Source organism: Pipistrellus hanaki (genome assembly GCF_964339955.1).
Source record: "Pipistrellus hanaki genome assembly, chromosome: X".
NCBI classification, from domain to species: domain Eukaryota; kingdom Metazoa; phylum Chordata; class Mammalia; order Chiroptera; family Vespertilionidae; genus Pipistrellus; species Pipistrellus hanaki.
Genome location: NC_140524.1, coordinates 44,825,407 through 44,850,761, shown reverse-complemented (window position 1 = coordinate 44,850,761; position 25,355 = coordinate 44,825,407). Strand labels below are relative to the sequence as shown.

General features: G+C 39.9%; 1 protein-coding gene across 9 annotated transcripts in view; it reads left to right on the top strand.

Annotated features, from left to right (window-relative positions):
- Positions 1–25,355, top strand: part of TMEM164 (transmembrane protein 164) — a 240,633-nt gene that overhangs the window by 116,313 nt on the left and 98,965 nt on the right. The window contains exon 1 of one of the 9 annotated variants that reach the window (XM_084870514.1): positions 1,900–2,005. The exons of the other annotated variants lie outside the window; for them this stretch is intronic. The gene's annotated coding sequence lies outside the window, so the exon portion shown is untranslated. Of the gene's footprint in view, positions 1–1,899; positions 2,006–25,355 lie in introns of those variants that run through there. 9 annotated transcript variants of the gene reach the window in all.

Sequence of the window (25,355 nt, the reverse complement as noted above, 5' to 3'; positions counted from 1 at the left end):
CACAGGGCAGAAAAAACAAGGTTTAAAATTATTAGATTTTAAAATTTATTCTTAGAAGTGTAAAAGTTTATTAATTAAAAACAACAACAACAAAAAAAGGAGATTGAAAAACCTGATGAACAATATTAGCTGTTGATTGTAGTAGAGTTGGAGATACAGGAGGGGAGTGGACTGACAGTTCTTGGGTAAAGGGGGAGTGGTGGATTCGGGAAGAGACTGAACATAAACTGTGCACCTATGGATGAGGACAATGGGGGGTGGGGAGGGGGCAGAGGGTGGGGTGGGAACCTGGTGGAGGGGGGAAGAAATGAGGAACCTTTGTAATAATATGAACAATAAAGATTGATTTTAAAAAAAGGGTAGAGTAGTTAAATCTAGCAGAAAGAGAGTGACTAGGGCAGAGGGAAGGATGGAGGAGAACATTACATGAACAAAATACAGTGACTTTGTTAATAAGCTCAAATGTAGTTGGACAGATTTATCTAGTATTTAAAAGGAATACTTTAGGGGTAGTGGGGTGGGGTGATTCTGGGAAGCAACAGTTTATCTAGGTGAAATCATCACATGGTCCTTAGGGATGGATATACTTAGTTCACAGTCACACTTTTTTGTATGAGGATCAGAGCAGGGCTTTCTACTCCCTGGACTGGGGAAACCTCCACAGCTGTCAGAAGTGTTCATATCAGATGTGAGTTAAAAGTCAGCCAGTCCTTTCTTCTTAGTGATTGGTAATACTTCTGTATGGTCTGGTCTCTTCCTAAGACTAGAAATCCCTAGATTTTTAGTTAGTAACTGCCACAGACTCAATGGATAAAAAAGAGCAGCCACTAGTCTGAGTCAGCTGTTTTTGCACTTTCTTGCCAAGATTCTTGTGCTATCAGGGCTGCTTGTCAACTGGAGATTCAGACCTTTCACATCTGGAAACAATACTGCTTTCAGAACCCCAAGTGATGTGGAGAGGATTCTCCTACTTCCCATCTCTAGCTTTGGCAGCCCTTGGCAGCTTGACAGATCTTTAAAGAGCTAACCCCATCTACTCTGGGAGCAGTCTCTTATGTGTTTAATGCTGTCATGGAGCACAGTTAGCATATCACGATCAATTTATATCCCCACCCCCATCCGAAGATACTAATAAAGCTGGAGGAAAGCTAAGATCTCTGTTACAGCTGATAGGTAGGGCTAAGGCTGAAAACAACACCATTCAGGTGAATTGCAAACCGTCTGCAGTGTCTGGGAGCAGCTTTGGGCAGTGCAGCATGGATTGCAGTTCCCAGGTCTCTCTCCTCTGCTATCAAGGCTGAAAGAGGGTGTCGTCATCATGATAGCAAGCACTCACTCCCCTTTCCCAGTCACCATGGATTCCACCACCACAAAGGGCTCTGAGTGCAGTCGACCTCTTAGTTTTCAGCTTTCTCTTTGGCATTCTGGCTGCTGTTTTTAGAAGAGGGTGAAATTGTTGATTTCACAAGGGGCTGGGAGCCTCTTAGAGAAGCCAGCCTTTTGGAAGCCCCCTCTCTCTGAGCTGGGATATTTTGAAGGAGCAGATGAAGGAAAGCAGAATGGCTGTTAAGATTTCCCCAGCTTTAGATTGTGATCCGACAGTTTAGCTGCCTGGTGAACACCCACTGCTTAATATGCGTGGTTACCCAAGTGTGTGCTGCCAGGGTGGGGGGACTCATGGAGTGAATCACTGAGCTGTGCAGTTTGAGAGGCAGAGGACTCTTTCCCCTGTGCTGGTAAGAAAAGAGCTGACAGACATCCTCTGTCTCAGGGAAGTGGATGGCCCTCTCTCCCCAAGAACACTGAAACCCTAAATCTGCTCATTTTCATGTACACATGGAGATGAGTGGATCTGTGATGCAACTTGGATTGTTTGGTCATGACTATCTGCTGACTCAGTCTGGAGAGGCTTTTGAAGCAGATGAGATGAAATTTCATCTGTGTTGCAGACAGCAGGGAGCGCATTGCTGGATGGAGAGAGGACTGTAGGCTGGTATGATCCAAGGTAGGTGCGGGAAGCATGGGGGTTGATGAGGGGAATTAGGACAGCCTGACATGTGATATTGCATTGCAAGATTAATAGCCTGTAAGCCTTTGGGCCACATGATATTACCAGAGTTCAGTAGCCCTGTGACACTCTCTCTTTCTAGGTCTCATTTGTTATAACTTGTCAGATTTTTAAAGAGCAGAACTTTACTCAGGGAGACTCGTATCCCTAGGACCATTCTGTTTATGAGATGGGCTCAGGCTGAACCACTTGTGTCTTAAATATCTCAGGATGGGTTTATCATCTCAGCATCCTCTTTTCAGTGATCAACAGGTCAGCCATTCTGGAACATTAAAAGCGGCAGCTTTTTGGCTTAGCTTTGGACTCATTACTGATAAAGGTGTTTGGGAGACTGCCTCTAACTTGAGGTTTATTACGACTGTTCTTGTCAAGGGGGAGAAAGTTCTACATATGACTGCTGCAGATTTAAAGAGACCAGGAGCCTAGAAAATCCATAGTAAATAAAGATCAACTTAAGGAGATCAATTCCTTTCTTATAGGAAATGCTGCTTCTGTGTCTGATTTCCTAGAAGTCATCTAACTGTTAAGTTGTTGCCTTGAATCCATTCATATTCTTTCCTTAATGCTTAGAAGAGGGAAGAAGCTTTCAGGTTGTTTACAGGTCTCTTCCCCTGCTACATAGAATAGAAGCTGCCTGCCTTCCCATTTGTACATATTCAATTTTGTTCTGTCTTAGGGAGCTTTGGCTTCTATGGTCTTGGCCCACATGTTCTGATTTAGTATTTTCATCTCCCCACATCCTCTCCCAGAAGTCTCTGAAGGTTCCTGGAGCAGGGACTGCTTTTTAAAATTCCTCTTGGGCTGCTTTGCTTTCAACATGCATTTGAATGTATATCATCTCTAGGTAAAAGGAAAGCAGAAGATTTAGCTAATTTTCCTTATCTGGGCAAGCATGGAAAGCAATACAAAGTAGAGGAACGTGGACGGATCCTTTTTGGTCTTTTGTACTGTGTCAGACCTCCCAGTTTTTATGGAAGCCAAGTGACAAATCTTACTATGCTATATATTGGACAAAAGCAATTCCAAGGGAAAAAATCAGTACAGCATAATAGATAAGGTTTGGGCAAGATATGGCAGAGCTGTGCAGAAGATAATAAAAAATCAGAAATGTTTTATTCTCATTATAAAAGCAATCCATGATCATTGTAAGGAAAATATTGAACATTACGAAAGCAATAATGATTAAAATAAGAATAAGTAACTGGTTTAACTCAGTGAATAGAGCATCATCCTGCGGACTGAAGGGTCCCAGGTTCGATTCCGGTTAAGGGCATGTACCTTGGTTGTGGGCACATCTCAATAGGGGGTGTGCAGGAGACAGCAGATCAATGTTTCTAACTCTTTATCCCTCTCCCTTTCTCGCTGTAAAAAAAAATCAATAAAATATATTTTAAAAAGAATAACTGATAACTCCTGTTAATATGTTGGTATAATTTTCTCCCAGTTTTCCGTATATGTGTGTGTAGACTATAATTGTTTGCTCATGTCATTAAGCATTATTCTAAACATGATTTCTAATGACAATAGTATTTCATCATTTGGATGAATATAATAATATTGATATATTCAAGCAGTGCCCAGATGACCATCAACATTTGGTTTGTTGGATAGATATGTTTCCAAGGAACCTTGAATAGTACAGTGGAAGTATGAAAGGAGATGAAATTAGGTTATAGCTATGGTTCTGCCACTTCTTAAGCTTTCTGAGCAAGTTTTAAAGTCTCTGCCTCCATTTCCCCATTTGTAAAAGAATGCTATGAATAGTAACTACTTCCTTGAGTGGTGGTGACAATTAGATGAGGTAATCTATCTTAATCTCTTAATATGGAACCTAATATAGACTTAAATGTTAATAATCTATTGCATTATCCTTGTCTTGATGTTTTACCATTTGTGTGATTGTCTCACTGTGAGAATTAGGGTCCCAGTAAGTGAAAATTGCTTTCATTCAGATACATAAAATTACAAAATGAAAACTATGTTCAGATCAGTTGAGCACCTCCCAGGTGAAGGATTTGGCCAACATCCTGAATTTCACCAGAAAAGAATTCTGGTTCCTCTGCAGTTTTATGGCCCCATTTGGCCCTGAACAAGGAAGTGAGAAACCACCAGTTGCAATCACAGACAAAACCAGCCAAGCCCTCCTGTTGTATTTGTTTGTTTTTGTTACTTGATTTTTATTTTCCAACTTTTATCCTGCTAATTTGAAAAATACAAGTAAGTAAACAGGGTAATATGCTGAAAACTTATAAGACCTCCACTGAAATTCAGCATGTTTTTTTCCTGCTTTCTGATGTGTGAGTTTAAAAATGGAAGATCTAACTGCATTCTCTGCTATGTGGCAGGCTTGTGCTGCAGGACCTCACACAGTGGGCAAAAGCGTATATTCTCAGACCAAGGGTTTATGGAAATAGAAGGTTACAGTGGAGAGATCCTGAGCTTTGGGATAGTGGAAATAAAGCTGTTGCTGGGTGAAGGAAAAGAGTAGATCTAGATGTCCATCGACATGAAAATGACTAAGTAACTTCTGATATATTGAATAATATACAGCACATAAAAACAAATGAGGTAGTTATATATATTAACCTGGATAATTAAAAGAAGCCATGCTGAGTGAAAAATGTAATTTATAGAATATATGTATACACACACACATATGTAGAGAAAGAATCATTTATTTAAGGGGATAAATATGAAACAACAATGTATATGGTTTGTAGATACATGCAAATGTAATAAATGAAAATCATTTAATTAAGGGGATAAACATGAAACAACAATATATATGGTTTGTAGATACATGCAAATGTAATAAATGTATAAAACACAGTCAGAAAGGAATCCCACTATTTCAGAACAAAGGTTCCCCATAGGGAGATGATGAGGCAAATAATATTCAGGAAGGGTAAACAGGGCCTCAATTGAATCAGGAATGTTCACATTTATTAATACAGAGGTTCTTAATGCTTTTACACTTTTCTGTGTATTGGAACATTTTAATGTAACAAATAGAGTGCAAGAAGCATTGTTTAAATGACTTGTAATCTTGGATCGCTTATTTTGTATGTGTGAAAGCTGAGGCTTGGGGAGTTTAGTTATTTGCTTCTTATATATATTTTTGAATTTTACTCAATTATAGAGTATATTTTATTTTTTGGTATACAGTTCTATGAGATTTTATCATTTTTTTTTATGGTAAAATACACTTAACACCTTCCTGACAGGTCACAAGATAACTCATGTTTCCATGTCTAAATGTTGCTGACCAGTCATGCGACAACTCATGTCTACACTTAAGTTCATTTAAGTAATTTTAAGATCTGAAAGTAATTTAGAGTTTTAAAATTACTTAAATGAATGTAAGTGCAGACATGACTTATCTCATGACCAGTCAGCAAGGTGTTAACATAAAATGCAGCCTCTTAATCATTTTTAAGTGATCAGTTTAGTGGTATTAAGTACATTCACATTGTGTGCAGCCACCACACTGTCCATCTCTAGAACTATTTTCACCTTGCAAAAACTAAAACTCCATAACTATGAAACACCGAATCGCATTCCCTCCCTCCCCAGTCCCTAGCAACCACCTTTCTATTTTCTGTCTCTATGATTTTCACTACTCTAGGTAGGTACCTCATATAAGTGTAATACATGGGTGGGCAAAAGTAGGTTTATTGTTGTGAGTATGCAAAACACAATTTATTCTTGTATTATTTATATATTTTTCCATATGAACACCGATAAGTCTATTTTGCCTCCCCCCAATAGTATTTGTCTTTTGGCCTATTTCATTTATCATATATTCTCAAGGTTCATCCACATTATAGAATGTGACAGAATAATATTTCATTATATATATGTACTTATTTTGTTGGTTAAATCTTCAACTTCCTTGCTTTTCTTCTGTGTGGGCTGTTCTATTATTTGGGAGTCGAGTATTGAAGTTTCCAACTACTATTATAGAATTGTCTATTTTTCCTTTCAATTCTGTCAGTTCTTTTTGTTAGTTTGTTTTTTAACTTTTGTTAATCCTCACCCGAAGACATTTTTTTTTTCATTGAATTTTTTGAGAGAGGGTGGAAGGGAGAGGGAAAGACAGAGAGAAACATTGATATGAGAGAGACAGACATCTATTGGTTGCCTCCCGCATGCACCCCAACCAGGGCCAGGGTGGAGACTGAAACCGAGGCACATGCCCTTGACTGAAATAGAATCCATGATCCTCCAGTCCAAGGACTGATAGTAACCACTAAGCAAACCTGGCTAGGGAAAATTCTGTCAGATTTTTTGTTTTTTAATTTTGTCAGTTTTTGCTTCATATCTTTTGATAGTCTGTTATTGGCTATGCAAATATTTATCACTAGAGATCCAGTGCACGAAATTAGTGCACGGAGGGTGGGGGGGGGGCTATCCCTCAGTCTAGCCTGCACCCTCTCTAATCAGGGACCCCTCAAGGGATAAGGCCTAAACAACAGTCAGACATCACTCTCACAATACAGGGCTGCTGGCTCTCAACTGCTCACCTGCCTGCCTGCCTAATTGCCCCTAACTGCTTCTGCCTGCTAGCCTGATCACCCTGTAACCCCTCCCCTGCCAACCTGATTGACACCTCACTGCTCCCCTGTCAGTCCGATTGCCCCCAACTGCCCTCCCCTGCAGGACTGGTCACCCCCAACTGTAATCCCCTGCATACCTGGTTCCTCCCAACTGCCCTCTTACGCCAGCCTGGTCGCCCCTAACTGCCCTCCCTTGCCGGCTTGATTTCCACAACTGCCCTCCCCTGCTGGCCATCTTGTGGCAGCCATCTTGTGTCCACAGGGGGGCAGCCATATTTGACCACATGGGGGCGGCCATCTTTGACCACATGGGGCAGCCATCTTGTGTGTTGGAGTGATGGTCAATTTGCATATTACTCTTTTATTAGATAAGATTGTTGTATTTTCTTGTTGTATTACACATTTCTTTTCTTTTTTTTTAAGATTTTATTTTTTTATTAAAAAAAATTAGGTTCACAGCAAAATTTAGACATGCATAGCTTCCCCTATTATCAACATTCCCCAATGCAGTGGTACATTTGTTATAATTGGCGAACCTACATTGACCCATCATCACCCAAAGTCATTAGAGTTCACTCTTGTTGTAAATCTGTGGCTTTGGAAAAATGTATAATGATAGGTATCCACCTTTGTAGTATTATACAGAAAACTTTTACTGCCCTAAAATTTCTTTGTACTTAGCTAATTTACTCCTCTCTCCCTTCCCACAAAGAACCCTGGCAACTATAGATCTTTTTTACTGTCACTATAGTTTTGCCTTGTCCAGAATTCCATATAGTTACAATCATGGCTTTTTAGATTGGCTTGTTTCCTTTAGTGATATGTATTTCCGTTTCCTTCATGTCTTTTCATGCCTTGATAGCTTGTTTCTTTTCAGCAAGAATAATATTTCATCACCTGGATATACCACAATTTATTCATTCACCTACTAAAGGATATCTTGGTTGTGTTCAAGTTTTGGCAATTATTCATTAGTACATAATGTCCTTTGTCTTTATAAACTTTTTTGATTTACAGATATACATTGTTTTTTAAAAAAAATATATTTTATTTATTTTCCACAGAGAGGAAGGAAGAGAGATAGAAAGCTAGAAACATCGATGAGAGAGAAACATCGACCAGCTGCCTCCTGCACACCCCCTACTGGGGATGTGCCTGCAACCAATGTACATGCCCCTGACCGGAATCGAACCTGGGACCCTTCAGTCCGCAGACCGACACTCTATCCACTGAGCCAAACCGGTTTCGGCCAGATATACATTTTTTTTTTATTGTGCTTCACAGATAATGCATTTTAACAATTGAGTGTTTATAGCAATCTTGCCTCAAGCAAGTCTATTGGTACCATTTTCCAACAGCATTTGCTCACTTCATGACTCTGTGTCATATTTTGGAAATTCTTGCAATATCCAATATAATAAAAGGCCAGGGACCATAATGGCATAACAACTGTAACGAATGATTGACCAATCACTATGAAGTGGATTGACCGCCTCTCAGTCTCTCCCCCTATACTGCAGGCTCTGATCCCTGGATGGCCAACAGGGAACCATGGGGAACTAGACTGGGTGGACCTGGGGAGGGACTGGGGACTGGCAAGTTGGCAGAAGGCAGTCTTCTTGATCCCTCCACCTGGCCTACAGGCTTCAATCTATTCTCAGTTTTTACTGAAAGGAACTTGGCGCCTCCACTGAGAAGCCTCCTGGGACACACACACACCATTGTGAGAGGTTCTGGAGTGGGGACTTCAACAAGGACTTTAGCGCCTGCAGTGACCTTCAGCTTTCATTGCTGGGAGGTGGGTGGAGAACATCATCTTTAAAGCACAAACACCTCCTCAGGAAGAATCCGACACCTCCCTACTCCAAAGCTGCTTCCAGGTCTGCAAGAAACTGCCCATGCTCCTCCCTGTGGGATGGGCAAGGCCAGAGCCTGAGCTGAGCAGTTCTGTGATGGGGGAGGGACCGAGCCAGGTGGCTGGTCCAGTGCAGGAACAAAGGGAGGGAAAGAGAGAGGGAAGGCACGGCAGGACAGGAGCAAGAGGGTAGCCCTGGTTCCCTGCACCTCCTCCCACAGGCATAGCCCTTCCTGGTTGAGTTTCCCACATCATTGTTAAGGTTTTGGCTGGTGACACTGGCTATTAAAGAATTCACAAGGGAGAGAAGAGACAGGTGCAGAGTGGGCTGTTCTTTTGATCGCTGGATGGCAAACAAGGATCCGGGGTAGGTGGCTGCAGTGGGGCTGGACTAGAGACTGGTGAGCAGGCGGAAGATGGCCCTGATCGCAGGCTAGGGACCTATCCACACACAATTTCATGCTCTGAGCCTCTAGTTTTATTATATTTGTTATGGTGATCTGTGATCAGTGATTTTGATGTTACTGTTTTAATATAATATACTAGAGGCCTGGTGCATGAAATTCGTGCACAGGGGTCCCTCAGCCCAACCTGCATCCTCTACAATCCTAGAGCTCTTAGGGGATGTCCTACTGATGGATTAGGCCCACTCCTGGTGGTTCTCTGCTCTCTGCAAGCCTGGAGTTTTTGCTGTAGCCATGGAGATGAAGCCCCCATGCCCTGCGGTCCACTCTCTGCCTGCTGCCGCCATGCGCCATGAGAAGGAAGCCCCAATGCCCTGCAGTGTGCTTTGTCTGCTAGGCCTGGGGCTTCACAGACACCGACACACTAAGGAAGCACCCATGCCCTGTTGTCCAGGCTCTGTCTGTGGAGCCTGGGGGTGTTCCCGCTGCCACCTTGCTAAGGAAGCCCCCATGCCCTGCTGTCTGGGCTCTGTGTGCCATGTCTGGGTGTGTTTCCGCAGGCTCTACACTAAATAAGCCCCCAAGCCCTGCTGTCTGTGCTCTGTGTGCATTGTCTGGGGACTTCACCACCACTGCCACGCTAAGTAAGTTCCCAAGCCCTGCTATCTGGGCTCTGCAGGACCTGAGGTTCCCCGCTGCCACCATGCTAAGGAAGCTACCAAGCTCTGCTTTCTGGGCTCTGTCTCCTGGGCCTGGGGGTGCTCCCGCAACAGCCGAACTAAGGAAGCTCCCATGCCCGCTGTCAGGGCTCTGTCTGCCAGGCTCTGTCTGCCCTGTCTGGGGGCAGATTCAGCCTTGCTGCTTGGTCCCCAGGAACCCTGGTGGGGCTGACAGGTCCAGACACTGCAGGAGCAGTGGAGTGGAGAGGCTGGATCCACCCCCTCACTGCTCCTGCGGATAGGCCGGACACTCCAGCAGTGGGGCTGAGGGGACTGGGCGCCACCATCTTGTGGCTATGGGGACCAACATTTTGTTGAGGAGTGATGCTTAATTTGCATATCACTCTATTATTAGATAGGATAATAGTGACATCAAAATAGTAACATTAAATATTGTTATTATATGTGTTATGGTGATTTTTGATTGGTGATCTTTGATGCTACCATTAAAATTGTTTTGGACACAATGAACAGCACCCATATAAAAGAAATAATTTATTTGAAAAATGTTGTGTGTGTTTGGATTGCTCAATGGATTGGCCATTCCCTCATCTCTCTCTCCTCAGACTTCTCTATTCTCTGATATCCAACAGTTTTGAAATTAGTTCAATTACTACTTCTACAATGTACTCTAAGTTCATAGGAAAGGAATAATTGTATGTCTTTGACTTTATATCAAAAGCTGGAAATGATTAAGCTTAGTGAGGAAGGCATTTCAAAAGCAAAGACAGGCCAAAAGCTAGGCCACTTGTGCCAAACTTACAAGTTTTGGATGCAAAGGAAAAGTTCTTTATGGAAATTAAAAGTGCTACTTCAGTGAACACATAAGAGAAACAGCCTTATTTCTGATATGGAGAAAGTTTTACTGGTCTGTATCGAAGATCAAACCAGTACAACATTCTCTTAAGCCAAAGCTTAATCCAGAGCAGGGCCCTAAGTGAGGAAGCTGCAGAAGAAAAGTATAAAGCCAGCAGAGGTTGGTTTATTAGGTTTAAGGAAAGAAGCCATCTCCATAACATAAAATGCAAGGTGAATAACAAGTGTTAATGTAGAAGCTGGAGCCAGTTATCCAGAAGATTTAGCTAAGATAATTAATGAAGGTGGCTACACTAAACAATAGATATTCAATGTTGAAAAACAGCCTTAGATTGAAAAAAAATGCCATTGAGGATGTTCATAGCTAGAGAGGAGACAATGCCTGGCTTCAAACCTTCACAGGACAGGCTGAAGCTCTTGCTGGGGACTAGGACAATTATGATTTAAAAAAAATATATATTTTTATTGATTTTTTACAGAGAGGAAGAGAGAGGGATAGAGAGTTAGAAACATCGATGAGAGAGAATCATTGATCAGCTGCCTCTTGCACACCCCCTACTGGGGTTGTGCCCGCAGTCAAGGTACATGCCCTTGACCGGAATCAAACCTGGGATCTTTCAATCCGCAGGCTGACGCTCTACCCACTGAGTCAAACCGGTTTCGGCGGCAATTGTGATTTTAAGTTGAGGCAGGTGCTCATGTACCATTCCAAAAACTCTAGGGCCCTTAAGAATGATGCTAAATCTACTCTGCCTGTGCTCTAGAAATCGAACAACATGGTTACTTAATATTTTAAGCTCACTCTTAAGACCTACTGCTTAGAAGAAAAGATTCATTTCAAAATATTACTGTGCACTGACAATGTACCTGGTCACTCAAGAGTGCTGATGGAGTGTACAATGAGAGAAATGTTGTTTTTATGCCTCCTAATACAATATCCATTCTGCAGCCCATGGATCAAAGAGTAATTTTCAAGGCTTATTTTTTAAGAGATACATTTTTAAGGCTATAGCTGCCATATATAGTCATTCCTCTCATGGATCTGGGCAGAATTAATTGAAAATCTTGTGAAAGTATTCACCATTCTAGATGCCATTAAGAACATTCATGATTCATGGGAAGAGTTAAAAATTTCAACATTAACGGGAGTTTGAAAGAAGTTGTTTCCAAATCTCATAGATTAATTTGAGGTGTTCAAAACTTCAGTGGAATAGGTAACTGTAGGTGTGGTGGAAATAGAATTAGAATTAGAAGTAGAGCCTGAAGATCTGACTGAATTGCTGTAAGATTATAGCAGAACTTTACTAGATGAGGAGTTGCTTTTTGAGAATAAGTAAAGAAACTAGTTTCTTGAAGTGGAATATAATCCTGGTGGATATGCTGTGAAGACTGTTGAAATGACAACAGAGGATTTAGAATATTATATAAATTTAGTTGATAAAACAGCAGCAGGGTTTCAGAACATTGACTTCAATTTTGAAGGAAGTACTACTGGGGTAAAATCTTATCAAAAGGCACCTTACGCTTCACAGAAATCATTTGTGAAAGAAAGTGTCAATCGATGTGCCAAACGTGATCTTTGTGTTCTTTTAAGAAATTGCCTCAGTCTCTGCAACCTGCAGTAAGCACAACTCTTTTTAGTTAGCAGCAATGAACATAAAAACAAGAACCTTCAGCAGCAAAAAGATCATGACTCATTGAAGATAACAGAATCCTTAACATTTGTTAGCAACAAGGTATTTTTAATTAAATTATTATCTGTGTACATATTTTAACATTGCCCCCCACCCCTCCCCCCCCCGCATACATACCCTCCCTCCCCAGAGTTTTGTGTCCATTGGTTGTACTTATATGCATGTATACAAGTCCTTTGGTTGATCTCTTATCTCCCCCAGATCTCCCTACCCTCCCAGCTATAATTTGACAGTCTGCTTGTTGCTATACTGTCTTTATATCGGTCTTTTGGTTCATCAGTTTATAATGCTCTTTAATATCCATAAATGAGTGAGGTCATGTGGTATTTCTCTTTCATTGACTGGCTTATTTCACTCAGCATGATGTTCTCTAGTTCTATCCAGGTTGCTGCAAATGATGAGTATTCCTTCTTTTTTTGGCAGCATAGTATTCCATTGTGTAGATGTACCATGGTTTTTTGATCCAATCATCTGCTGACGGGCACCTAGGCTGTTTCCAAATTCTAGCTATTGTAGCTTGTGCTATATGAACATAGGGATGCATATATCCTTTCTGATTGATGTTTCTAGTTTCTTGGGATATATTCCTAGGAGTGGGATTACTGGGTCAAATGGGAGTTTCATTTTCAGTTTTTTGAGTAAACTCCATACTGTTCTCCACAGTGGTTGACCAGTCTGCATTCCAACCAGCAGTGCACAAGGGTTCCTTTTTCTCCGCAACCTCACCAACACTTGTCGTTTGTCGATTTGTTGATGTTGGCCATTCTGACAGGTGTGAGATGGTACCGCATTGTTGTTTTGATTTGCATCTCTCGGATAATTAGTGACTTTGAGCATGTTTTCATGTGCCTCTTAGCCTTCCTTCTGTCTTCTTTTGAAAATATTCTATTTAGGTCCCTTGCCCATTTTTTAATTGGATCATTCATCTTCCCCTTATTTAGTTGTATAAGCTGTCTGCAGATGTTGGAGATTAAACCTTTATCAGTGATAACATTTGCAAATATGTTCTCCCATACAGTGGGCTTTCTAGTTGTTTTGTTGATGGTTTCTTTTGCTGTAAAAAAGCTTTTTATTTTGATGTAGTCCCATTTGTTTATTTTCTCTTTAGCTTCCAATGCCCTAGGGGCAGTATCAGTGAAGAAGTTCTTTTGGCATATGTCTGAGATTTTGCTGCCTGTGGATACCTCTAGTATTTTTATGGTTTTCTGTCTTATGTTTAAGTCCTTATCCATTTTGAGTTTATTTTTGTGAATGGTGTAAGTTGGTGATCTAGTTTCATTCTTTTGCATTTATCTATCCAATTTTCCCAACACCATTTATTGAAGAGACTTTCTTGACTCCATTGTATATTTGTGCCTCCTTTGTCAAATATTAACTGAGCATAGTGATTTGGGTTGATATCTGGGTTCTTGATTCGATTCCATTGATCTATATGTCTGTTCTTGTGCCAGTACCAGGCTGTTTTGAGAACAGTGGCTTTGTAATACAGCTTGAAGTCTGGTATTGAGATCCCTCCTACTTTACCCTTCTTTCTCAGGATTGCTGTGGCTATTCGGGGTCTTTTATTGTTCCAAATGAACTTTTGGAGAGTTCTTTCTAGGTCAGTGAAATATGCCATTGGTATTTTAATTGGGAGTGCATTGAACCTATAGATTGCTTTAGGAAGTATGGACATTTTGATGATGTTGATTCTACCAATCCATGAAAATGGTATGTTCTTCCATCTGTTTACATCTTCCTGTATCTCTTTTTTAGTGTCGTGTAGTTTTCCACATATAGGTCCTTTACTTCCTTAGTTAAGTTTATTCCTAGGAATCTTAATTGTTTTGGTGCGATAGTAAATGGAATTGCTTTTTTAGTCTCTGTTTCTGTAAGTTCGCTGTTAGTGTATAGAAATGCCATAGATTTCTTGGCATTAATTTTGTATCCTGCTACATTGCCAAATTCATTTAAGTCAATTAGTTTTTTAATGGAGTCTTTTGGGTTTTTTATGTACAATATCATGTCATCTGCAAATAAGGATAACTTTACTTCTTCTTTTCCAATTTGGATGCCTTTTATTTCCTCTTGTCTAATTGCGATGGCTAGTAATTCCAATACTATGTCAAAGAGGAGTGGCGATAGTGGGCATCCCCGTCTTGTTCCTGTTCTTAGAGGGAATGGTTTTAGTTTTTGCCCATTCAGTATGATGTTGGCTGTGGTTTTATCATATATAGCTTTTATTATGTTTAGGTATGATCCGTAACAAGGCATTTTTAAATGAAGGTATATACATTTTTTAGTAATGCTAAAAAATGCTATTGCAAAATTAACAGAGTATAGTATAGTGTAAATATAATTTTATATGCACTAGGAAGTGAAAATATTTATGCAACTCACTTTACTGTGATATTTGCTTTATTGAGGTGGTTTGGAACTGAACCTGCAGTATCTCTGAGGAATGCCTGTATGGTCTGTTTTGTAAGATGTTATTATAGCCATACCTGTTCTCTTTTGGTTACTATTTGCATGGAATATCTTTTTCATCCTTTTACTTTCAAAGTATTTGTGTCTTTGAATCTAATGAGGTCTCTTGATCATAGTGTATAGTTGGATCATGTTTTTTAAAAATTCCATTTGGTTAATCTTTGTCTTTCAAATGGAGAGGTTAATCCATTTACACTTAAAATAATTACTGATAAGAAAAAACTTCTATTTTGCTACTTGTTTTCCATCTGTTTTATAACTTATTTGACCTATACATTATTGTCTTCTTTTGTGTTTTGTTGATGTTTTGGTAGTGTAATAATTTAATTATATTATTTCATTTTGTGTATATTTTATAACTTTTTTATATATATATTTTATTGATTTTTTACAGAGAGGAAGAAAGAGGGATAGAGAGAGGGATAGAGATGATTCTCAACGAGAGAGAATCATCGATCAGCTGCCTCTTGCACACCCCCTACTGGGGATGTGCCCGCAACCAAGGTACATGCCCTTGACTGGAATCAAACCTGGGACCTTTCAGTCTGCAGGCCGACACTATCTACTGAGCCAAACCGGTTTCGGCATAACTATTTTTTTTGTGGTTATCATGGGGGTTACATGTAACAATCTAAAACTATAACATTTTACTTAGAATTTTTATTAGCTTAATTTCAATAACATTCAAAAACTTTGATCATCTACAGCTTCAACTCCATCCCTTTCAGTTATTGATGTTACAAAATTACATCTTATATATTAGTAGAAGCTCGATGCATGAAGATTTGTGCTAGAATGGGCCTTTCTTTCCCTGGCTGCCAGCACTGCCTTTCCACTCCAGTCCTGGAGCTGCCTCTTTGGGCTCTGGCCCCACCTTCCCATGATGCCCAGAGGCCCTGAGAGACTGGGGGTGGGGCAGAATGCTTACATCATCGCCATAGTGATGACTCAAGCATCCCGCTCACCCCTGACACTCAGCACCTGTGTATGCAAATTAACCACCATCTTTGTTGGGTTAATTTGCATATCAATCCTAATTGGCTGGTGTGCATAGTGGAGGTATGGTCAATTTACACGTTTGTCTATTATTAGGTAAGATGTGCCCCCAATTTAAAGTAATTATTTTATATTAGTTAGTCACTTAATTTATGTAGAAAACAAAACATGGAGTTCCAAGCCAAAATTACAATAATACTGGATTTGGACTAATAATTTTGGTTTTTGAAATTTATTAATCTCCTAAATCCTGTAGAAAACAAAAAGTAAAGTTATAAACTAGCTTTTATTATATAATTGCCCATGTATTTATTGTTACTAAGATCTTTATTGCTTCATATGACTTTTCATTACTGTCTAGTGTACTTTTATTCAAACTGCAGGACTCCTTTTAGCATATCTTATAGGGCAAGTCCAGTCATTAGTAAAACTCAGTTTTTGTTTTTTTGAAAATATCTTAATTTCATTGTCAGTCGTGTAGGTTTGTTTTGCTGGATGTAGAATAGTTGGTTGACAGATTTATTTTTCTTTAAGCATTTTTAATTATATTGGCTTTATGCCCCTTCCTCCAAAGTTTCTGATGAGAAAGCTGCTGATAATGTTATTGGAGGTCATTGGTATAGGATGAATCATGTCTTTCTTTTGTGTTTTCAATAATCTTTGTCTTTGACCTTTGACAATATGATTATATGTGTTGTGGTATGGATCTCTGAGTTTATCATACTTGGATGTTTCTTGGACATTAACAGCTATGTCATTCATCAAATTTGGGAAATTCTTGGTCATTTTTTAAACTAATCTCTCTGCCTTTCTCTCTTTTTCCTTCTTATAGGACTCCTACAATGCATGGATTGGTCCTCTTAACAATGTCCCACGGGTTTCATAGTCTCTGTTCACTTTTCCTCAATCTTTTCTTTCTGTTCCTCACACTTAATAATTTCAGTTGTCCTATTTTCAGGTTCATGGATTGTTTCTGCTGCCTACTGAAAGCTGCTTTTGAATTCCTCTAGTGAATTTTTCATTTCTGTAATTGTACTTTTCAGCTCTAGAGTTTTTTTAATTTCTTTTTTAGGTTTTTAATTTCTTTATTGACATTTCCATTTTGTTCATGTATCATTTTCCTGATTTTCTCAATGTCTTTCTTTCGTTCATTGAGCATTTATCAGCCAGTTGTTTTTAAATCTGGTCATTCTTTGGGACAGTTTCTGTTGGTTTATACTTCAATTCAATGAATGATATGTTTCTAGTTCCTGTATGCCTTGTGATTTTTGTTGTTGTTGAGAACTGGAACTGTATCTATTTGTGTGCTGACTCTGGAAGTCAGATTTCCCCATTTCCCAAGGTTTTCTGTTTTCTGTTTTGTTTTGTTGTTGTAGGCTGTCTCCAATCAAAGTTTCAGTCTGAAGTGTAATTTAAGGTCTCATGTTTTTGATGAGCCTCTGATTTTACCTCAGCTTGAACAGTGATTTTCTTATTTCCCCTATATATGCAGGTGCTTTTGAATGTCCTAATCTTTAATTTCTAGCTCCTAAAAGGGGGGGAAATAGAACAATGAATGGGGGGTGGGATGTGTTGGTCCTTTACATCCCCTAAAATTCACATCAACTTGATAGGGAGGAGCTTTCAACAATGCATGTGTGTGCAACAATGACTGCCTGTTTCTGTGCCAGTAACTTTTATGATCATGTTTAAGAGCTATTTACCTAACTAAAGGTTATGTAGACTTTCTCCCATGTTTTTTTTCTAAATGTTTTATAATTTTACATTTTCTATTTAGACTTATGACTTAACTTTTATATAAGTCATTAGGTTTAGGTTAAGTGCATTATCTATATAATAAAGAGGTAATATGCTAATTGGTTCTAATGGTATCCCAGTCATGACTGGTCATCAGGCTGTGTGTGCACAGGAGCTGCTGGGTGGGGATGGGGGCAGGGACTTCTCCCCCAGCAGAGGCGTGCACAGGAGGGGGGCATCTGGCCTGGAGGGGGCATCAGGACAGGGGCAGCCCCCTCTCCGGTAGAGGCACACGCAGGCCCCACAGCACCACCTGGCCCAGAGGGCGGTGTCAGGATGGGGGCGTGGCTTCAGTGGATAGCTCTCAGCACTCCTGTGCTGGAGTCTGAAGACACAGAGAGGAAGGGAGAGAAGATGGGTAGTTAGGGGGATCAGGCCAAGAGTGGAGTGTAGATAGGCAGTTACGGGAAACAGGCCAGAAGGGGAGAATAGATAGGCAGTTAAGGGGATCATACAAGGTGGGTAGAGCAGTTAGGGCCATCAGGTCGGCAGGGGAGTAGTTAGGGGCATCAGGAAGGCAGAAGAGAAATTAGGGGTATCAGGTAGGCAGGCTGGTGAGCTCTTAGGAGCCAGTGGTTCTGGATCATGAGAGGGATCCCATATTGAAGAGGGTGCAGGCCAGACTGAAGGACCCACCCCTATGCACAAATTTCATGCACCGGACCTCTATTTTCATAATAATGTCCAATTATTCTTATGCAATTTTTTTTTAAAAGGCTGTGCCTTCTCCACTGAATTGCTTTTCCACTATTATGAAAAGTCAAATGACTTATATCAGTGAGGATTTCTTTTCGGACTATTCTGTTTCATTGCTTAATATCTTTTCTTGGCCAGTAAGTATTGCATTGTTTTGATTGCTCTAACTTTACATTGTAAACCTTATAAACAGATAATGCAATTTATTCATCTTTCTTCCTCATTTTTGAAATAATTTTAGTTCTTATACTTTCCTTATCCTTCCAAATATATTTTGGAATTGGTTTACTGTGTCTACAAAATATCTTGATGGGATTTTGATCATAATTGAATTAAATATTTAGATCAATGCAATGCAACCTTTTTTTTAAATAAATTTTTATTGTTCATATTATTACAAATGTTCCTTTCCCGCCCCCCCCCCCCATTGCTCTCCTCCACCAGGTTCCCACCCCATCCTCTGCCCTTTCCCCACCCCCCATTGTCCTCATCCATAGGTGCACAGTTTATGTTCAGTCTCTTCCCACATCCCCCTTTCCCCTTTTCCCAAGAATCATCAGTTCACTCCCCTTCCATACCTCTGATTCTATTATATTCAACAGTTAATATTGTTCATCAGATTTTTTAAAAATTTCCTTGGTTTTTCGATTCACTTGTTGATAGTTACGTATTTGTTGTTCATAATTTTTATCTTTATTTACTTTCTCTTCCGAAAGAACCCCCTTCAGCAATTCATATAATTCTGGTTTGGTGGTGATGAACTCCTTTAGCTTTTTTTTTTTTTATTAGTGAAGCTCTTTATCTGGCCTTCAATTCTGAGTGATAGCTTTGCTGGGTAGATTATTTTTGGCTGTAGGTTCTTACTCCTTGAATATTTCTTGCCATTCCCGTCTGGCCTGCATGGTTTCTGTTGAGAAATCAGCTGACAATCGTATAGGTGCTCCTTTATAGGTAACTACCTGCTTTGCTCTTGCTGCTTTTAATATTCTCTCTTTGTCTTTTGCTCTTGGAATTTTAATTATGATTTGTCTTGGTGTGGTCCTCTTTGGATTCCTTTTGTTTGGAGTTTTGTGCGCTTCCTGGACTTGTAAGTTTAATTCTTTCACCAGGTGGGGGAAGTTTTCTGTCACTATTTCTTTCAGTATGTTTTCGATATCTTGCTCTCTCTCATCTTCTGGGACTCTCATAATTCTGATGTTGGTTCGTTTGAAGTTGTCCCAGAGGTTTCTTACATTATCTTCAATTTTTTGGATTCTCTTGCCTTCTTGCTTCTGTGGAGGAGTGTCTTCTGACTCTTTATGTTCCAAATCTTTGACTTGATTCTTGCAATCTTCCATTCTGTTTTTAGGACTCTGTATAATATTTTTTATTTCAGACAATGTATTCTTTATTTCTTGTTGATCTCTTATCATTTCTTGTTGATTCCTTATTAATTCTAGTTGATCCCTTTTCATATCCTCATAGGTCTTATCGACCTTTTCTAGGAAATTCTTGAAAAACCTTATATGCGTAGATATGAACTCTATATCCAGTCGCTTTTTGTCCTCCATTTCTTTCGTTTGTGATCTATTTCGTTGTCTCAGTTGCATTTTCGCAGCTTCCCTGATGGGGCGGGGTTTCAGGGTGGAGCCTACAGCCTTGGCTTCCGTCAGCCCTGCCCTATGCAGTTCCTGAGTCTCAGTAATCCCCAGGGTCCTTCAGTACTCGTTGCAAGCACCTCTGAGAGAAAAGGTGCCCTCGATTTTCGCCTGCTCCCAAACAGTCTAGGCTCTCCCCCAATGAGCCTGGAACTGGGGTTCAGTTCAGTTGGAAGTGGAGTTGGAGGTGGCGTTCAGAGCAGTCTGGAGCTTTTGTCTCCTTCCCGCCAGGGCAATCCCTCGGCACAGCCAATCGTCCCTTCTCTGCACGTAATGTACGTGCCTCTGGGACCTCCTTTCGCCGCTCCCCCGGAGTTCCGCCTTACAGCCCAGCTCCCTCTGTGTGAGCCAGGGTCCTCGGGGTCTGGCCTAGAACTGGGGTTCAGAGCAGTCGGAACTGGGGCCCAGCACAGTCAGAGCTTTCATCTCCTTCCCTCTAGGGAACGCCAGCCAGGCACTCAGCTGTCCCTCCTCTCCCGCTCCGTCCTCTCCGTGCGCACCACGTGTCTCCGTACCTTAGGCTTTTACAGCTCCTCTGCTCTTCCTTCTGATTTTCTCCTTGCTTCTCATTGTAGAATTTCCAGTCAGTTGACTTTCCTGTAGTTCTGGGTAATATCCATTTTATATCTTAGTTGTATTTTATTGAAATTGTTGTGTGTGGCTGCGGCTAGGTGTTTACCTGTGCAGCCATCTTGGATTCTCCCCAATGCAATGCAATCTTTAGAGCTGACATCTTTCCTATGTAGAGACTTTCAATCCTTGAGCATGGTATAATTTTTATCATTTAGTTTAATGCGGGGGCAAGTAATTTTTTTAGATACCTTTATCAGGTTGAGGACATTCCCTACTATTTCCAGTTTGTTGATATTGTTAACATGAATTGATGTTGAATTTTGAAAAATGTATTTTTATATCAATTAATATGATTATATACTTTTTATTATTTAAACTATTAATTTGAGGGATTTTATTAATTTCAAATATCAAATAAACATTTTATTACCAGGACAAATGCCACATGGTGATGGAGTATTTATTATTTTTATATTTTATTATATTTAACATTTCATTGAGGATTTTTGTGTCTGCATTCATTAGGGGTATTACATTAGTCTTAGTTTTCTTTCTCCCCCTCCTTTGTTGATGCATTCTTTGTGTGGTTTTGGTATGTGATTAATAATAGTCTCATAAAAGGAGTTGAAAATGTTTCCCTCTTTCCTGGACATTTTATAAAGATTTGACAGAATTGATCACTGAAGCCATCTAGGTCTGTGGATTTCTTACTTAGAATATTTTAAGTATAAATTTTATTTCTGTAATCAGGTTATATACTTTATCTAGTGTGTGTTTTGGTAATTTGCAGTTTCAGTGGAAATTTTACATTTTGTCTGTTCTCAAATTTTATGTGCATAGAAATCTTCATAGTATCCCACTTATTATTTCTTTAATTTCCTGGGGATCTGTAGTGATATCCCTTCTTTCCCTTCTGATATTGGTACTTTTTTTTCTTCTCTCTTTTTCTTCATATTATTCTGTCTAGAGTTATATCAATTGTTTTGATTTTTTTAAAGACAAACTTTGTTTTATTGATACTCTCTATTGTTTTTGTTTTTATTTTAAACCAAAAATATTTCTTTGGTTTCATCCTTATCTTTATTTCATTTCTTCTGCTTTCTTTGGGTTAATTTGCTCTTTTTTTGTGGATTCTTAAGGTGAAGTTAAGATTTGAGACCTGACTCCTGATTTGAGACCATTCCTTTTTTTTATAATGTAAGAATTAAAGATTTCATCCTTTTTGATATATTGTATTTTATTTTTGTGCAGTTCACTATATATATATATATATATATATATATATATATATATATATATATATATATATATTTATAAAGCCTAAGCGACAATCCTATCATTTTACTGTTCTCCTGGTAGCTATGATGCGCAATGACCACCAGGGGGCATACACTCCAATGAGTAGAGGAGGGAGCCTGATTCCTGCAGAATCAGCAGTGGGTTAGGTTGCTGCTGGGGCACTGTTGGCCCCGAATCTGCTTCAACGGTACCTCGACCCAGAGAGGAGGGAACCTGATTCCAGGGTGCACCACCAGAGAAACACCCCCTCACGATCTGGTACTCCGAGGGAAATGTCAGAGAGCCGGTTTTGGCCTGATCCGTACAGGCCAGGCTGAGGAACCTCACCAGTGCACAGCATGTACCAGGCCTATAATATATAATGTACTTTGAGAATTCTTCTCTATGAATTTGCCTTTGTATCCACTCAATTTGTCATGTATTCCATATCTTTTGGTTCTTGGTTGTAATCAAATGCTAAATTGAAATATAAGTAATCACATGAAGGTTTTAACAGCTTTATTTGTGGTTATGAATAATAATGTGACATTTATATACATTACTTTATTAAGGATAAGAATAGCTATCGTGTATTAATTGCATACTATGCATAGCCACTATGTTGATCACTTTATGTAACCATATCTCATTAAATTCTCCCAGCAACCATTTCAGCCAAGTACTGCTATTAGACCCATTTTAAGATGGAGGAAACTGTCACACATATTTTAAGTGACTTGTTCAGAGTCACTAGGCCAGTAAGTGACTCTGTCTTACTATGTACCATGTGTCTTACTATGTACCATGTACTTTTCTGAGCACTTTATACATATTGACTCTTTATAATAATCTTAAATTGGTACTATTATGTTTCTATTGTGCAGATGAGGAAACTCTTACAGGACCTTCTAGTGGCCCATTATCCATCTTGCATACCCAGTAGAAATGTGGGTGTCAGGCTGGAGGTGGGTATAAAGTGAAATCAAAAGCATTGGCCTCTGATGTGGTCAGTTGGTTACCTGTTAGACTGTGCCCTAGGTCAGTAGAGGGCAGTTGCACTGTGTAATTGGGACAGTTTTACCACAAAAGACACAAGGGGTGTTTTTTCCTATGTGGCTTGCAGTCTAACACACTCACTAATGTTCTAATGTTCTCTCTCTCTCTCTCTCTCTCTCTCTCTCTCTCTCTCTCTCTCTAATGTTCTAATGTTCTCTCTCTCTCTCTCACACACACACACACTGAACAGGTGTAATGATCATGTCATGAATTTGAAGCAGGGTACAGTGGCCAAAACATAGGCTTGAAACTTGAGGAAACCTGTGTATGACTTCTCCTTCTGCCACTTATTATCTATGAGATCTTGGGCAAGTCACTTAATCGCTTAGTACTTTGGTTACCTCAGCTATGCAATTGAAGAAGATGATTATAATAAGACCTATGAGGATTAAATGAGATGATGTATTTGAATAATTAGCCCAGTGATAGGCATATTGAAATGCTCAATACATGCTGATATTTTGCAATTATTGATATTCAATATCTTTTTATGTGTTATGGATAATTCTTTACCATGTATGTAACTTGTGAAACTGAATTTTGAGGACTCAGAACAAATCCTGTCTTTATCCAGGAAATTTATCAGTTTTTAAAATCTTGATATTGGTTTTATCTTCTTTATTTTTGGCCTTCCACAGTCCAGTTTCATCCTACTCAAGATTCAACATTTGGCGCTCCAATTTTTAATTTGCCTTGTGTAAATTCCGGCATTTAAGGCAAATGGCAAAGCCTGGCACCACTGTCCCTTATGCTGAGTACATTATACAGAGTGTTATGCTATGGCTGTCACATAGGAGGGGCAGACTTAGGCCATACTCTACTTCACCTGAGGCCTGGAATGACTGTTAATGACCCCTGGTCTAGGCACTGAGGCTTGAGCCATAGTTTTCATCAGTCAAGTTTCTCAGAGCAAGCAGTATCCCCATGACCCTGTTGTAAAAGTATGGTGACCTAGCCAGCCTGGAGAGTTAGGAGTAGCATTTTATTGATGTGCTTCCTCCCTTTGATAGACCAAGCCAAGTCCTGGTGAACTATAGGACTGTGATGACCTGCCACGACTTAAGAGCATTCTCTTCTTGGTCATTCCCTGAAAGCATATTAAGCCTGGGCAGTGGATGTTGGAGGTGGTAGAGAACTCCCCCTGAAGCCAAAAGGAAAAAGGAGCATCCCCAACTCTCTGCCAGAGGTCATTTTTGCAAGGGATAGTGCAGGAAGGCTCCGATAGAAAGCAGCGAGAGGTATATAAGAGTTTGGAGACTGGAGTCAGATAAATTTGGGTTTGAATCTTGGCTCTTAAATGTGGTGTTGACTAGGTCACTTTGCTTCTTTGAATTTGGTTTTCTCTTCAACAAAATGGGAAAAGTAATTATACCTATCTCATGAGATTGCTGTAAAAATTAAGCAATGGTGTTTATGTAAAGAAGTTAATTACTTTCCTAGAATATGTTAAATGCGCATCATCACTGTCATTTTAGCATTGGCAACAAGAACAAACACACTAGGAGAAATGAAAAGCAGCCTTGGAACTTCTGTGTTATTCTCTTGGGTCTACTTTTAACTTCTGTTAATATTAGGCACACATCTGTGAGTTCCAAGAGAAGAGCTAATGTTCTAGGGGTCTACAAGGTGTGGTCTGCTTTCCTATTCCTGGTATAAGAGAAATCATAGTATCTCAGGGCCACTGTGTTAGTGTGTGTGTAAGAGATTAAGAGAGTGAGAGGGAGAGACTTGAGATCTAGGAGGCATGTTGACTCAGCAGTAGTTATGTGTGACTCATCAAATCAGCTTTTCTTCAGGAGGAACAGACTGTCATTCTTTACTTCTCTCTTAGTAGTAAAGGACCAATGGCTTGTAATCATAGAGATAGCTATTCAAATCCATCCTCAGAGCCCTTTGCAAGTGAAGTTTATTTCTGACCTGGTTGTTCTTGAATTATAAGGAATTTCTAGTGTGCATTTTAACAAGTTTGTTATTGGGAAACAGTATCACTACACAATGCTGAAGTGACCACATTCTCCCTGTCATCCCTTCCTTTTAAGTCAAATATACCAATATATGAAATAAATCAAAGGAAGCCTTGGAGGCTGCCATCACCACTTCCTGTAGCAGCCCTAAAAGCATTTCTAAGAAGGTGGGGGAACAGTTTGCAAAGCACTGCAGTTGGCTCTCTGAGTTATATTGGCTTTTTTATGCCCAGGTTGCCATTTGGGGAAAAGAATTGGAAGTGGTTCCATAAATAAGCAACTCTGTTATAAGAAACTAGAGGCCTGTTGCATGAAGTTTCATGCAAAAATAGGCCTTCCTTCCCCTGGCTTTTCTCCTGGCCACTGGGGAGCGTGCAAGTCTTTGCTCTCAGCCAGAGCACAGCTCCTGTAGCTCCCTCTGGCCCTGCCCTCCCCTCATAGCAGGTGTTCCGCCCCGCCCAGCTGCTCCCTGCCTGCATATGCAAATTAACCCATCATCTTTGTTGGGTTAATTTGCATACTCATCCTGATTGACTAATGGGTCTCACAGAAGTACAGCCAATTTGCATGTTTCTCTTTTATTAGCATAGATGGGTCTCTACTGTAATAACAGAGCACTTGGATACTGCAGCTTTCCTTTCTAATGCTGTCTAAGCTGTAGTAGTTGAAGCCATTGATTGGGGCTGACTGGATGATTTGGAAGGTCAGAGCTCATCATGTAATGAAGTATTATAACCAAAGTATGTTCCAAATGTGTTTGGGGGATTTTGAGGCAGTGAT